General features: G+C 36.7%; 1 protein-coding gene across 2 annotated transcripts in view; it reads left to right on the top strand.

Annotated features, from left to right (window-relative positions):
• USP12 (ubiquitin specific peptidase 12) overlaps positions 1–13,280 on the top strand; it is a 134,590-nt gene that overhangs the window by 16,767 nt on the left and 104,543 nt on the right. The window lies entirely within an intron of this gene.

Genomic DNA, 13,280 nt, shown 5'->3' with positions numbered 1-13,280 from the left:
AGGCCTATGTTTCAGGGAGATAATTTGGGTCCTTAGAATAACCTTGCAATTTCTCAAAGATAATCTGGTCTGCTCTATTCTTCCTTTTCAATTCTGGGCCTGACTTCCATTTGCATTATCTGTCCAAGATAGATAATGATTTATAAGGTCTGTGGGTTATCCATCCAGCTGAACATTATATTCTCACAATATGTACTCTTTATTTGCTTGGTCCCGTGTTTGTCTCCCCACCCCCTCCCCCCCATAGTTAGTTCACACTTTTGAGTGATTATGGATCTCATTTAGGACATTGTTCTGCATTTGATGCACAGTGTCCTCTGCAAAGAGGAGTATCTGGAGGGCCTTACTGTCCTTAGGGGGATGACTTGGATACTGCACTGGATCTCCACAATGACAGTGTTAAATACCTTGGATTTGGGGGGGGGGGAATAAAATTATAATAGATCTTTTGATTTGGTAGAGCCAACTTAAAGGCTTTCTTCCACTAGCGCATGAAAAAATTATACAAGCTTCATCAAAATATGAAAAAGGGATAGTCTTGTTCGATACTGTATTAATATCAAGTTAGGCATAAGTCAGGAAGAATTATGTTTTATTTTGTACAGTTTGTATAAAATGTTATTATTTCCTGTCTGGGAATAGAAATGATGGTCTAGTGTTTTGTAGTTGGAATCATTAGAAAAATGTCTTGGCAATTTGAGTCCAGGAAAACTACTACTGGAAGAAAAATCTCAACTCAGAAATACTATTTTACAAGCCATGCATAATTTTTTTTATCCTTGAAAATTAGGTACGAAAAACAATTATCCCCCTTTCTTTTCAGTAATAGCCTGAGGGTTTACGCCATAGCGTTCAGACTTTTCCAAGAATCCTTTGAGAGTAATATGTTAAATTTACATTCAGTGTAAAACACTCAGAACCTTATTAAACTTATCCAGTATCAATTACTGTAATAACATTTTTGTTGGCACATGACACAGTTATATAATCTGTCTTTAGATAGCCCATGTAAATTTTGCCACCTTTCAGACATTGAGAGAAAATTAATTAGATATCTGTGTAGCAGTATAAGCTTCTTGGAATGAAAATGCCAGAAATATGTGTATTGAAAGCTTATTGCAGCAACCCATAATTGTTGGATGTATTTAAATATAAGAATTAGATTTAAAACATCTATGATAAATATCTTAAGAAAGAGGACATATATAGTCTGACTTTCTTTTGGAATAAAGTTTTTGAATCTATGGATTCTTTTACTAAAAACTGCCTAAAGTGGGATTTAGTTATGCATAGTGTTAAATGCTGACAGATATTTGCATGAAGTGTAAGATGTACAGAATAGAGCATTTTCATATGAATTGATATATCTCAGTGCTTCTCACTTTGTTTTTAATCTGTGTAATGTCTGAAGTAATGATGTCTGTTCTCTAATGTTGTGTTTAAAAACACTACCTGTAATATTCCAATTTTGAGGTTAAACACCAATAAGAATTTGTAATCTGTCATAGGTATGAGAATCCACCTGTGTGGTACATAGTCATTAACAAGTGTTTGATATATAATGGTTTAAGTTTTATATTTCAGTGGATTAGGCTTTTATCTTTGAAAGTAGATGAATCTTGACCCACAAACACCAAAGATAACAGAGAAGGTTAGTGGGAAAAACTGCTGGGACAGAGTTCGCAGTTCGGCCGCCCCAGGGGCAGCGGGGGAGGTGCAGCTACAGAACTACTGCTGCAGTTACTTCCGGCCCCCAGGCCCACCTGGTGGGAAAAATTAAGTGGCAGATCAGAGCAGGAGTGCAGAGCCTGCTTAAGATTTGCGTCAGGTCCGGGTTGGAGGTTCTTGGGGAAGGAGGAGTGCTGGTGTGGCAGAGCTGGCTGTATAGAAATAGCTCTGAAATCAACAGCTCATCCCCTCAAGCTTGGAACAAAGTACTCTTTGCTCTACAAGCAGTCATACCCTGCCGAAAAACTGAAGGGTCAAGTAAATTGGCTGGGAACATGGCCAGGCAGCGAAAACGTACTCAGATTCAGTCTCAGACTTTGGAATCTTTCTTTGGTGACAAAGAAGACCAAAACATACAGCCTGAAGAAGTCAACAAAGTCAAAGAGCCTACACCAAAAGCCTCCAAGAAAAACATGAACTGGTCCCAGGCCATGGAAGAGCTCAAAAAGGAGTTGGAAAAGCAAGTTAGAGAAGTAGAGGAAAAATTGGGAAGAGAAATGAGAAGGATGCGAGAAAACCATGAAAAACAAGTCAATGACTTGCTAAAGGAGACCCAAAAAAATACTGAAAAAAATATTGAAGAAAACGTCACTTTAAAAAATAGACTAACTCAAATGTCAAAATAGCTCCAAAAAGCCACTGAGGAGAAGAATGCCTTGAAAGGCAGAATTAGACAAATGGAAAAGGAGGTCCAAAAGACCACTGAAGAAAATACTACCTTAAAAATCAGATTGGAGCAAGTGGAAGCTAGTGACTTGATGAGAAATCAAGATATTATAAAACAGAACCAAAGGAATGAAAAAGTGGAAAACAATGTGAAATATCTCATTGGAAAAACCACCGACCTGGAAAATAGATCCAGGAGAGATAATTTAAAAATTATTGGACTACCTGAAAGCCATGATCAAAAAAAGAGCCTAGATATCATTTTTTCAAGAAATTATCAAGGAGAATTGCCCTGATATTCTAGAGCCACAGGGCAAAATAGAAACTCAAAGAATCCATCGATCACCTCCTCAAATAGATCCCAAAAAGAAAACTAGGAACATTGTTGCCAAATTCCAGAGCTCCCAGGTCAAGGAGAAAATACTGCAAGCAGCCAGAAAGAAACAATTTGAGTATTGTGGAAAAATAATCAAGATAACACAGCATTTAGCAGCTTCCACATTAAGGGATTGAAGGGCTTGGAATATGATATTCCGGAGGTCAATGGAGCTAGGATTAAAACCAAGAATCACCTACCCGGCAAAACTGAGTATCATGCTCCAAGGCAAAATATGGATTTTCAATAAAATAGAGGACTTTCAAGCTTTCTCAGTGAAAAGACCAGAGCTGAGTAGAAAATGTGACTTTCAAACACGAGAACCAAGAGAAACATGAAAAGCACAGTGCCTGGCACATAGTGCTTAACAAACGTTTATTAACGGATACAGCAAAGAGAACACTGAGATGGAACAACAGGGACAATAAGCAAAGGGTTCCAAGGATACCCCAACAACTTCTAGGACATGACACCTCCAAAGACGGATTGCGAAAGGGTGAGAAAGAGATACACCTAAGGATGTCATCCTTGAGTCTTTGAGTCAGTGGTCTACAGGACATGGTAGGAGAAGGCAGTACAGACTGGTCTTGGATTTCTGAGTCCATCTTCATTCTATGCTTTTTGTAATTTGATTTTGTGATTTTTTCCATTATTTCCCTGTACCCAAATGAACAATAAAAAGACATGTTACAGCTGGATATACAAATGTGTATATAGTCAAGTAAAAATAAATTCTCATACTGCAAAAAAAAAGAAAGTAGATGAATCTTGCTTTTTATTTTGTCATTTCATAGTAAGTTTATATGTGGGACTAATTGAGAGTGTTAATTTTATATAGCAAATGTTTTAACTTGAGAGAACCGAAGATCATTTGTACAAGGAATTCTTTGCCAAACATTTGAGCTTAAATTTTTTTCTTTTATGAAATAACCTATTGGGGGAAAATGTTAGTTTGAAACCTCTCAAATAAGTGTGATTGGAGTTGTACACTTTTTTTTTCCATGAAATTAAAAAAAATAGTATAGTTTCCTCTGCTTTCTCAAAGTGGGGTAGATAAACAAAATAAAAGTTTATTTTTTTCCATTCAGGAAATAGTTGTCGAACACTGAACCACATGCTGTTTATTGTTGATTCTATGGGAAGCTGACAAATACATATGAAAATATAACAACAGGGCAGTATTAGTACCCTATAACAGATAGGTACTATGGGAACCCCTAGGAGGAATTAAGTCACTAAGGATTGAGTAGGTAAGGGAAAACTTCATGGAGGAATTGAAACTAGTTGAGTCTTGAAAGATTGGAGTGATTTGGATAGGTAAGATGGGGGGAATGGATCTACAGGTGGAAAATACTTGATTCCACTGGTGAAATTTCTGTGCCATTGGTTAACATAACTTTTAAGAAGATTCATCTGGATGAATGCTGTAGTTGTGTAGTTGCTTATTGTATGGTATTTCAGAGGTGAGTTCTTACAAAAATGAGAACTTAAAAGAAATGGAGAATTATCTACGAAACTTATAGAATACTCAGTAAGAGAAATATGCAACAATATAAAAACTTAATCTGGTTTTTGAAAATGAAAATAAACTAGAGTAAAGGAACTAAAAAGAGGAAAAATACTATTCCAGATGAATTAAATCAAATATTTAATAATACCTAGAGCATACAAATTATTTTCAGATTTTATGAATGAAAACATACTATCAACCCTACTTTATGAGACAAATCCAGTCTTAATAAAGGTATTCTTAACCTTTTTTGTGTCATGGACTCCTACAAGTCTCTAGGAAAGCTTTTGGACCCCTTCTTAGAATAATGTTTAATGTTTTTAAATGCACATAATTCACAGAATTACAAAGAAAACCTACTATTTTGAAATAAAATCAGAATAAAAAAAACAACCAAAACAAGTTCATGGATTTTAGGTTAAAAACCCTTGTCCTAATGCTTAAGCCAACCAGAGATAAAGCAAAGAAAGAATTATAGACTATTATCACTAATGACTAAAGATTCAAAAAATTTAACCACAGCCCTAGCAAAAACATATCCTTAAAATTATAAACTGTGACTAAATTCAATTTTATTTAAAAAATGTAAGGATAGTTCAATATTAGGAAAACAGTGAATGTAATCATGTTATAAACAAAAATGCCCAGAACAACATGATTATTTAAGTAGGGCGGAGAAAGCCTTCAAAGACTCATTTACCCTAAAAGTCCCATAAAATACAGGCATTTCAACATTACATCTAATCGTGTTAGATAAAATATACCTAATATATTTCAAACCGAAAGTTAGCATTGTTTTCAATGAAAAAAAGGGGAGCTTTCCCAATAAATACAGGAGGAAAAATAAGGATGCCTCCTTTTACAAAACACTGTTATTTGAGATAGTTTTAGAAATGGTAGAACTCCTAGAAATTTCCATTTCTAGAACTGTGTGATAGCAGTAAGACCAGAAAAAGAAATTAAAGGCATAAACATGGGCCTTTGCAAAGGCAAAGAGGAGTTGAGTCTAACTCCGTTTGTTAATGTTTCCTTACAGAACTCCAGAAAATCAACCAGGACACCATTTCCACATAGCAATAATAAAATCCAGAAGGAAATATCAAAAGAGAAGTCTAATTCAAAATAACAAAAATGAATAAAATATCTGAGAGGCAATGCAGCAAGGGACACTAAAGGCTTATAAATACAATTCCAAAACACTCTGAAGGGATAAAGAACGCTTTGAACAACTGGAGTGATAGTCATTGCTCATGATTGGGCCACTAAAATAAAATAAAGATGATGGTATCTATTTTAATTTACAGATTTAGTGCTATACCAAACTATCAAGGAGATTCTTGATAGAGTTAGAGAAAATAAGAGCAGAACTCCTTTGGAAAAACAGCTCTAGAAACTCAAGGGAAAATAATGAAACAAACTGGAATGAAGAAAAAAATAGCACTTCCATACCCCAAATTATACTTTAAAGCAGTAATTTTCCAAAAGCATTTGATTCTAGTTTAAAAAATAGAAAAGCAGATCAGTGAGCAGCACTAGGAAAAGAAGGATTAGAAATAATTTAGCTCAACCCAGAGTTGCTAAACCTGAGAACATCAGTTATTTGGGGAAGATTTCCCTGCTTAGTAAGAACTGTTGGTAAACTGGAGGTCTGTCAGAAATAAGGCTTAAACCATATGCCACAATAAACTAAAAATAGATACTGTGACCTGACTAATAAAGGGAAGAATTAGATCAGGTATGAGTAGGGTGGAAAATTCTTAACTAGATAATTTCTGAGATTTCCCATAAAGGACTTTTTTTTGAATAATATTTTATTTTTTCCCCAATTACATGTAAAAACAATTTTTAACATTCATTTTTAGAAATTTTGAGTTTCAAATTTTATCCCTCCCTCTTCTCCCCCTTCCCTGAGACAGTAAGCAATTTGATAGAGGTTACACATGTGCAGTCATGCAAAACATTTTTCCATATTAGACATGTAAAAGAAAACACAGATCAAAATAAAATGAAATAAAAACTATGAAAGAAATAAAATGAAAAATGTTATGCGTTGATCTACATTCAGACTCCATCAGTTCTTTCTCTGGAAATGAATAACATTTTTCATCATGAGTCCTTTGGAATTGTCTTGGATGATCAGTACCATTGCTGAGAATAGCTAGGTCATTCACAGTTGGTCATCGTAGAGTACTGCTATTACTGTGTATAATATTCTCATGCTTCTGCTCCCTTCACTTTGCATCAATTTGTATAAGTGCAGGTTTTTCTGAGATTGTTCTGCTCATCATTTCTTGTGCACAATAGTTCAGCTATTCCTTAATTGATGAAATCCTCTCAATTTCCAATTCTTTGCCACCCCCAAAAGAGCCATTTCCCCAAATGGTCAAGGGATTGCAACATAGAATTCTCAAAAAAAGTACAAACTGCTAACAACCACATTAAATACTGCTCCAACTCGCTAATGATATGATAAAATCGAATTGGAACTACACTGAGATTTATCCTTAGGTCCAGCAAATGTGAGAAGAGGACAAAAATATGGAAAAAAGTCAAGTAGAAGAGGTTTCAGAAAGACAGGTACACAAACACACTGTTAGAACTGTGAATTGGTCCAACCATTCTGGAATGCCACTTGGAGTCTTCTAAGAAAGTGCCTAACATGTTCAAACCTTTTAACCTAGAGTTTCCTACTTGTAGGCATAAATCATAGGGAGTCAAAAATACAAGGATCCCATATAGACCTAAAAAGTCATAGGAGCACTTTTTGTGGTAGTAAAGAATTGAAGACAGAATAGGTGACCATCAATGGGAAAAGTCTCAAGAAATTGTGGTGTGTGAATGTTATGGAATTATCTGCGCTGTAAAAAATTATGAATAATTTAGAGAAACATGCGCAGACGATATGAATGAATGCAGAGAGCAAACAGAACTAGGTAAAACAACATGCATAGTGACTATAGCAGTTTATATGGGAAGAGCAACCACAAATGGAATGGTGTTCAAACATGATCAAGTGGGGGTGAAGAGGATATGAAAAATTGCCCCCTCTCTCTTCTTTGCAGATGTTGGGGATGATGGGAGTAGATTATCCAAATTGGTTGATGTTTAGTTTAGTTTATTGAACTGCTGTTTTGAGGCAGCTAGGTGCTGAAGTGGAGAGAGCACTAGGCCTGAAGTCAGGAACCTGTGTTCAAATCCAGCTGCAGACATTAGCTGTGTGACTCCAGGCAAGTCACTTAACCTCTGTCTGCCCCAGTTTCTTCTGTTTTAGAATGGAAATAATAATAGCACCTATTTCCCAGGGTTGTTGTGAAGATGAAGTAAGTGGTTTGATGTTTAGAGGAGGGGTGAGAGTTAGAAGGGGGACCTCAGTGGCCATGTAGTACTACCTTATAAATGAAAGGAATCCTGCTATAGCATATTTGACAAATGTTCATCCCACTGTTGATTAAAGAGTGAGGGAAATCAACCATCTTTCTCAGTATTCCCTTCCTCTTTTGGATTGCTCTAGTTATTAGAATGTTTTTCTTGACATCACGCCTGAATTTGCCTCTTTTCAACTTCCACCCATTGCTCTTCATTCTCCCTTCTTGGGCCTACACATGTCTCTATCACCCTTCCCTCCCACCAGTTAAACATTTTGTTTTAACTGAACATCACATGACAAAACTCATGGTTCTTAACCATCCAGCTTATCATTGTCTTTAACTGTGGTTCCCAGAACTTGGAGATGAGGTCTGACAAGACCAGAGTACACCTGGACGACTATTACCTCCCTTTCCTGAAGCTGTGCCTCTCTTAGGAGGCTCCAGAATCACATTAGCTTTTTTGGCTTCTGCATCACACCAATTCATATAGAGCATTAGCTTTACTAACAATCCCTTCCCTGACCCCACTCCCCCTGAGCTGTTTTGGGATAACTATTATCTCATTATGCCTACCTTATCCTGTACTTCTTAAGTTAAGTTTTTGAACCCAAATATGGCTTCACATTTATCCCAAATATCCCAAATTTAACTTTATTGGATTTATCCCAATGTTCTGGACTTGTTGAGGTCTTTTTTGGATGCTGATTCTGTCCCCAGTGTGCTAGCAGTCCCTCCCACATGTCATTGGCATGTTTGATGAGCATGTCATCTATGCCTTCATACAAGTCATTGATAAAAACTTTAAACAGCACAGGACTAAGTGTCGATTCCTGAGGCATTCTACTGGAGAGTTCCTACCCAGAGTCTAGCCAGCCAAAAATAGTTTTGAATCTGTCCAAATGTATAGTAGTCTAGACCACAGTTCTCTCTTTTCCATAAGAATTATATAAGAAACTTCATCAAAAGCTGTGCTAAAAATGTAGGTTACTGGTAACTCTTAAAATTCGTTTTATCTATTACTTTAGTAATCCTATCCAAAAAGGAAATGAGGTTTGGCTGGAATGACCTGTTCTAGATAAAGCCATTCTGACTCTTGTAATCTGTTTCCCCTTGTAGATCATCACTGAACATTTCTTTAATGATCCATTCCAGATTTTTTTAGGAATTGTAATGTAGGTCAGCAGATAGAGATTTAAGGGATGATTTTTGAAATGACAGAAGAAAAAGAAAAAGAATGATGAGTGTGGAGAGGTAGGAGAACCAGAAAAAAAGGTTTCATGGCATACAAAGTATTACAAAAAGTTTCATGGAATAGGTAGTTAGGTTTCCCAGGAGTAGGAGCAAAGTAGGAGGTGTTAGTATTATTTAAGGAATAGTATACCATTACTTATGTATTGTCTTAATTGTCTTAGCTTTTTCACATTCTTAGTTTTCTTTTAGTAGTTTTTCTTGTGCAAAGAGCAGTATTTTTCCTAACTATTGGTCACTCAAGTAAACTTTTATTAACGAGTTATTATGTGCCAGACAGTGTAGTGAGCACTGGGGATAAGATATGAAAAAGTGTCTCTGTTCCCTTATAGTCTAATGCGAAAGACACACAAAAGGAAGTTGAAAGGGGAGAAAGAGCGAAATACTCAGCAAGGAGGCATGATGTAGAAATCACAGGAATGCAGCTGGCTGAGGAGTTTGAGATGACTGGCTTGGACCCCTCCTTAAATGGAGGTTTGATTGCTCATCACTTTGCCTTCTTATCAGAGGAACAAAAGGTACTGAAGTGTGAATACCAAGACTGAATCAGTCTTGCAGAAGATGATGTTTCCCAATGATGAGGCTCTTAGGGGCATGATGGACAAGTTAAAGGAGGGCAGCTGGGTAAAACATGACACTTTTTAATGTTTTCTTTACCTCTGTGACTTATTCTTTAATAATTTTGGTATACCACAGTGGTATTATCCCTCTCATTTGCTTTGTTGAGCTGTCTTATTTTTCTTCTCTGCTAATAGAACAGTTACTGCAAGCATCCTGCCAAAGATTTTATTTTTGGAATTAGGTCACCACCTATAAAAGTTGGTAGGGATACAGGACAAATTTTAGAACTTGAAAAGATACTTAATAAAGTGATTTTTTTCCCCTCTGGAGTTACATGTGTTTTTCTAGTAAAACGGAGAAGTCTTTTCCTTTGTTCTTTTGTACTTCTCTCATCTACTTGAATCTTGAGGTTATGTGGTGTTGGGGAACAAAGATGTTTTTCTAGAAAAATTGGAGTAATGGAAATGTGTGGGCATTTTGAATTCTCCAAAAGAGAGTAATTGAAAAGGAAAGTTGTAACACATAAAAAAGCTACTCATATTTTGTTGGGTAGCTGTTTTCTTTAAATAGAAAGAATTTTTTAAAATTTATAAGAAAACTGTATTGTAAAATTTACTAAAATGAAGTAGAAATATCCTTTAGGAGTTTATTAAAGATATTTTTAAAGAAGCAATAATAGTTGAATATCCTAAAGTACCAGTATTTAGTGAGTAATATAGCTGATGAAGATTTCTTCTGAATTCAGCAACAAACCTTGAAGATTCTAAGGCTAATTTTAGTGAGCAGTCACTGTATCGGAAGGAAATAATGATCCTTTGTCAAATTTGCCTTACTAAATGGCTCAAAAATGAAAAACTAAGTGTATTTCTAATTAGTACAGAAAAAACAATATGAAAGTCATTAAAAATGGAAAGAATTTTTAAACTCTTGATTCAAAGGTAGAAATATACAATATAGTACACTGTGACTGCATTTGACTGGAGTACGAAACAAATTGCATATTTAGTACTTGATATTATACTATCTAATCTGTGAAATATGGGCCAAGATGGAAGAGTAAAGGCGATAACTTGCCTGGCTCTCCTAAATTCCCCTCCAGACAACACTAAAGTAATGGCTCAAAAAGAAAGCAGCAGAACCAACAAAAATATGGGGTGAAACAGTTTTCCAGCCCAAGACAACTTAGAAGGTCAGCAAAAAAGGTCTGTCCCAGAGGAGTCAGAGTGGAGTGTAGTCCAGCCCAGACTGCACCGGCACAGGTGGGCCCTGGGAGCAGGCCTTACTGGTGACTGAATCAGCAGTAGCAGTTTCTAGAGCTCTCAGCCCACTGACAGAAAGTCTAGAAGGAGATTATAGAGGATCCTGTGCTGGCACTGGGAGCAGAACTCTGTTGCATTGCCTATACATAACTCTAGGTCAAGATCCCAGGGTGAGAAGAAGCACTAGCAGGAGGGGGGGAACCCTAGAGACAGTTCCAGGTTGCTAATAGACCAGAACACACGACAGGATAACAGTGACCACACCTTTCTTTAGATCATACCACTTTAGAAGAATTGAAAACTTACAGACATTACCTTCCCGCCCCCCCCCCCCCCCCACTCCAATTGACTTTGAAAGTAGGAGCACCACAAACCTGAAGCTTTGGACAATGACCCCTTCACCCTGGGAGCAGAGCCTACTTTTAATATAAAGTTAAAAGTCAAGAAATAGGCTGGAAAAATGAGCAAGCAAAAAAAGAAACTGACCCTAGAAAGCTACTATGGTGACAAGGAAGATCTCAGAAGAAAACATTGTCCAAACAGCTACATGCAAATCCTTAAAGAAAAATGTGAGTTGGGCTCAGGCCCAAACAAAGAATTCCTGGAAGAGCTCAAAAAGGATTTAAAAAATCAAAAAAGAGAGGTAGAGGAAAAATTGGGGAAAGAAATGAGAGTGATACAAGAAAATCATGAAAGAAGGTCAACAGCTTGGTAAAGGAGGCACAAAAAATATCAAAGAAAATAACACCTTAAAAAACAGAATTGGCCAAATGGTAAAAGAGGCACAAAAATGCACTGAAGAGAACTTGAAAAGCAAAATTGGCTAAATGGAAACAGAAGTAAAAAATTCACTGAAGAAAAGAACTTCTTAAAAAGTAGAATTGGCCAAATGAAAAGGAGGTGCAAAAGCTCACTGAAGAAAATAATTCCTTAAAAATTGGAATTGGGCAAGTGGAAGCTAATGACTCCATGAGACATCAATAAACACTAAAACAAAATCAAAAGAATGAAAAGGTAGACGAAAATGTGGAATATCTTGATGGAAAAACAACAGACCTGGAAAACAGATTGAAGAAAGATAATTTAAGAATTATTGTACTACTTGAAAGACACAATACAAAAAAGAAAAAGAGCATAGGCATCATATTGCAAGAAATTATCAAAGAAAACCACCCTGATATCCTGGAACCAATTTAAAATAAAGTTGAGAGAATCCACTGATCACCTCCAGAAATAGATCCAAAAATGAAAACTCCCCAGAATATTATAGCCAAATGCCAAAGATCCCAGGTCAAGGAGAACATATTATAAACAGCCAGAAAGAAACAGGTCACATACTGTGGAGCCAGTCAGAAGCTTCTATATTAAAGGATTGGAGGGCTTGGAATGTGATATTCTGGAGAGCAAGGGAGCTGGTATTATAACCCAAGAATCACCTACCTAGCAAAACTGAGTGTGCTACTTCAGAGGAAAAGATGGTCATTAAATGAAATAGAGGACTTTCAGACATTCCTGATGAAAAGACCAAAGCTGGATAGAAAGTTTGACTTCTACATACAAGACTCGAGAAAAACACAAAAATTTAAACAAGGGATTCAATGAAGTTAAACTGTTTACATTTTTACATGGGAAGATGATACTTGTAACTCCTAAAAAACTTTCTCATCATTAGGGCAGTTAGAAGGAATATACATAGACAGAGAGCATGCATGTGAGTTGATTGTGATGGGATGATAGCCAAAAAAATTAAAGGTTGAGAAAGAGGGATGCACTGGGAGAAGAGGAATAGGGAGGTAAAATGAGGTAAATTATCTCACATAAAAGAGGTGTGAGCATTTCCAATAGAAGGGAAAGGGGGAGGAGTGGGATGGCACGGGGTGGCAGGGTGCACTTGAAACTTAATCTCATTGAGATTGGCTCAAAGAGAGACTAACACACTCAGTTGGGTATAGAAATCGCAAGGTTCGGGCCCTATGGCTCCAACTATGTGGAAATTGAACTTCACACACACACACACACACACACGCACACACACACGCGCGCGCACACACACACACACACCACAATATATATGTCTTACAATTTCCCCCTTTTTCTATTTCAGTATAAATTCAGTTTCCACGCTTCCTTTGGGTCCATATTCCTCAAATCTCTTTAGCATAAGTTCACATTCTTCATTGTCGCCATTAGCCTTACTAGCTCTCTCCACTAAAATTTTTACTTGGTCTTCTCCAGAAATATGGACTTACCCTAATTTACTTACAGTATCTTGCACAATTCTAGTGATGAGCTGAGCAGGACCCCTAACATTTGTTTCCACCAGGCTCCACTGAACCACGACAGCCAGGAGGTGTTAAATAGTGATGTTCATGTTTGCACAGGCACATAAGCCAGTTTTCTGATTTCCTTAGTTCAGTTTCAGTGGTCAGCAGAACTTGATAAGAGTCCTTCCCAGCTTGGAGTAAACTTAATCTCCTTCTATACTTTGATCAGCACCCAGTCCTCTGGTCTGAAGTGATGAGCAGTGAATTCAAGTGGTGGACTTCGTGCCAATAGTCCTTTCT

Source organism: Trichosurus vulpecula, chromosome 2, assembly GCF_011100635.1.
Source record: "Trichosurus vulpecula isolate mTriVul1 chromosome 2, mTriVul1.pri, whole genome shotgun sequence".
NCBI lineage: Eukaryota > Metazoa > Chordata > Mammalia > Diprotodontia > Phalangeridae > Trichosurus > Trichosurus vulpecula.
Note: the sequence above shows the minus strand (reverse complement) of the source record. Positions and strands in the feature narration are given on the sequence as shown.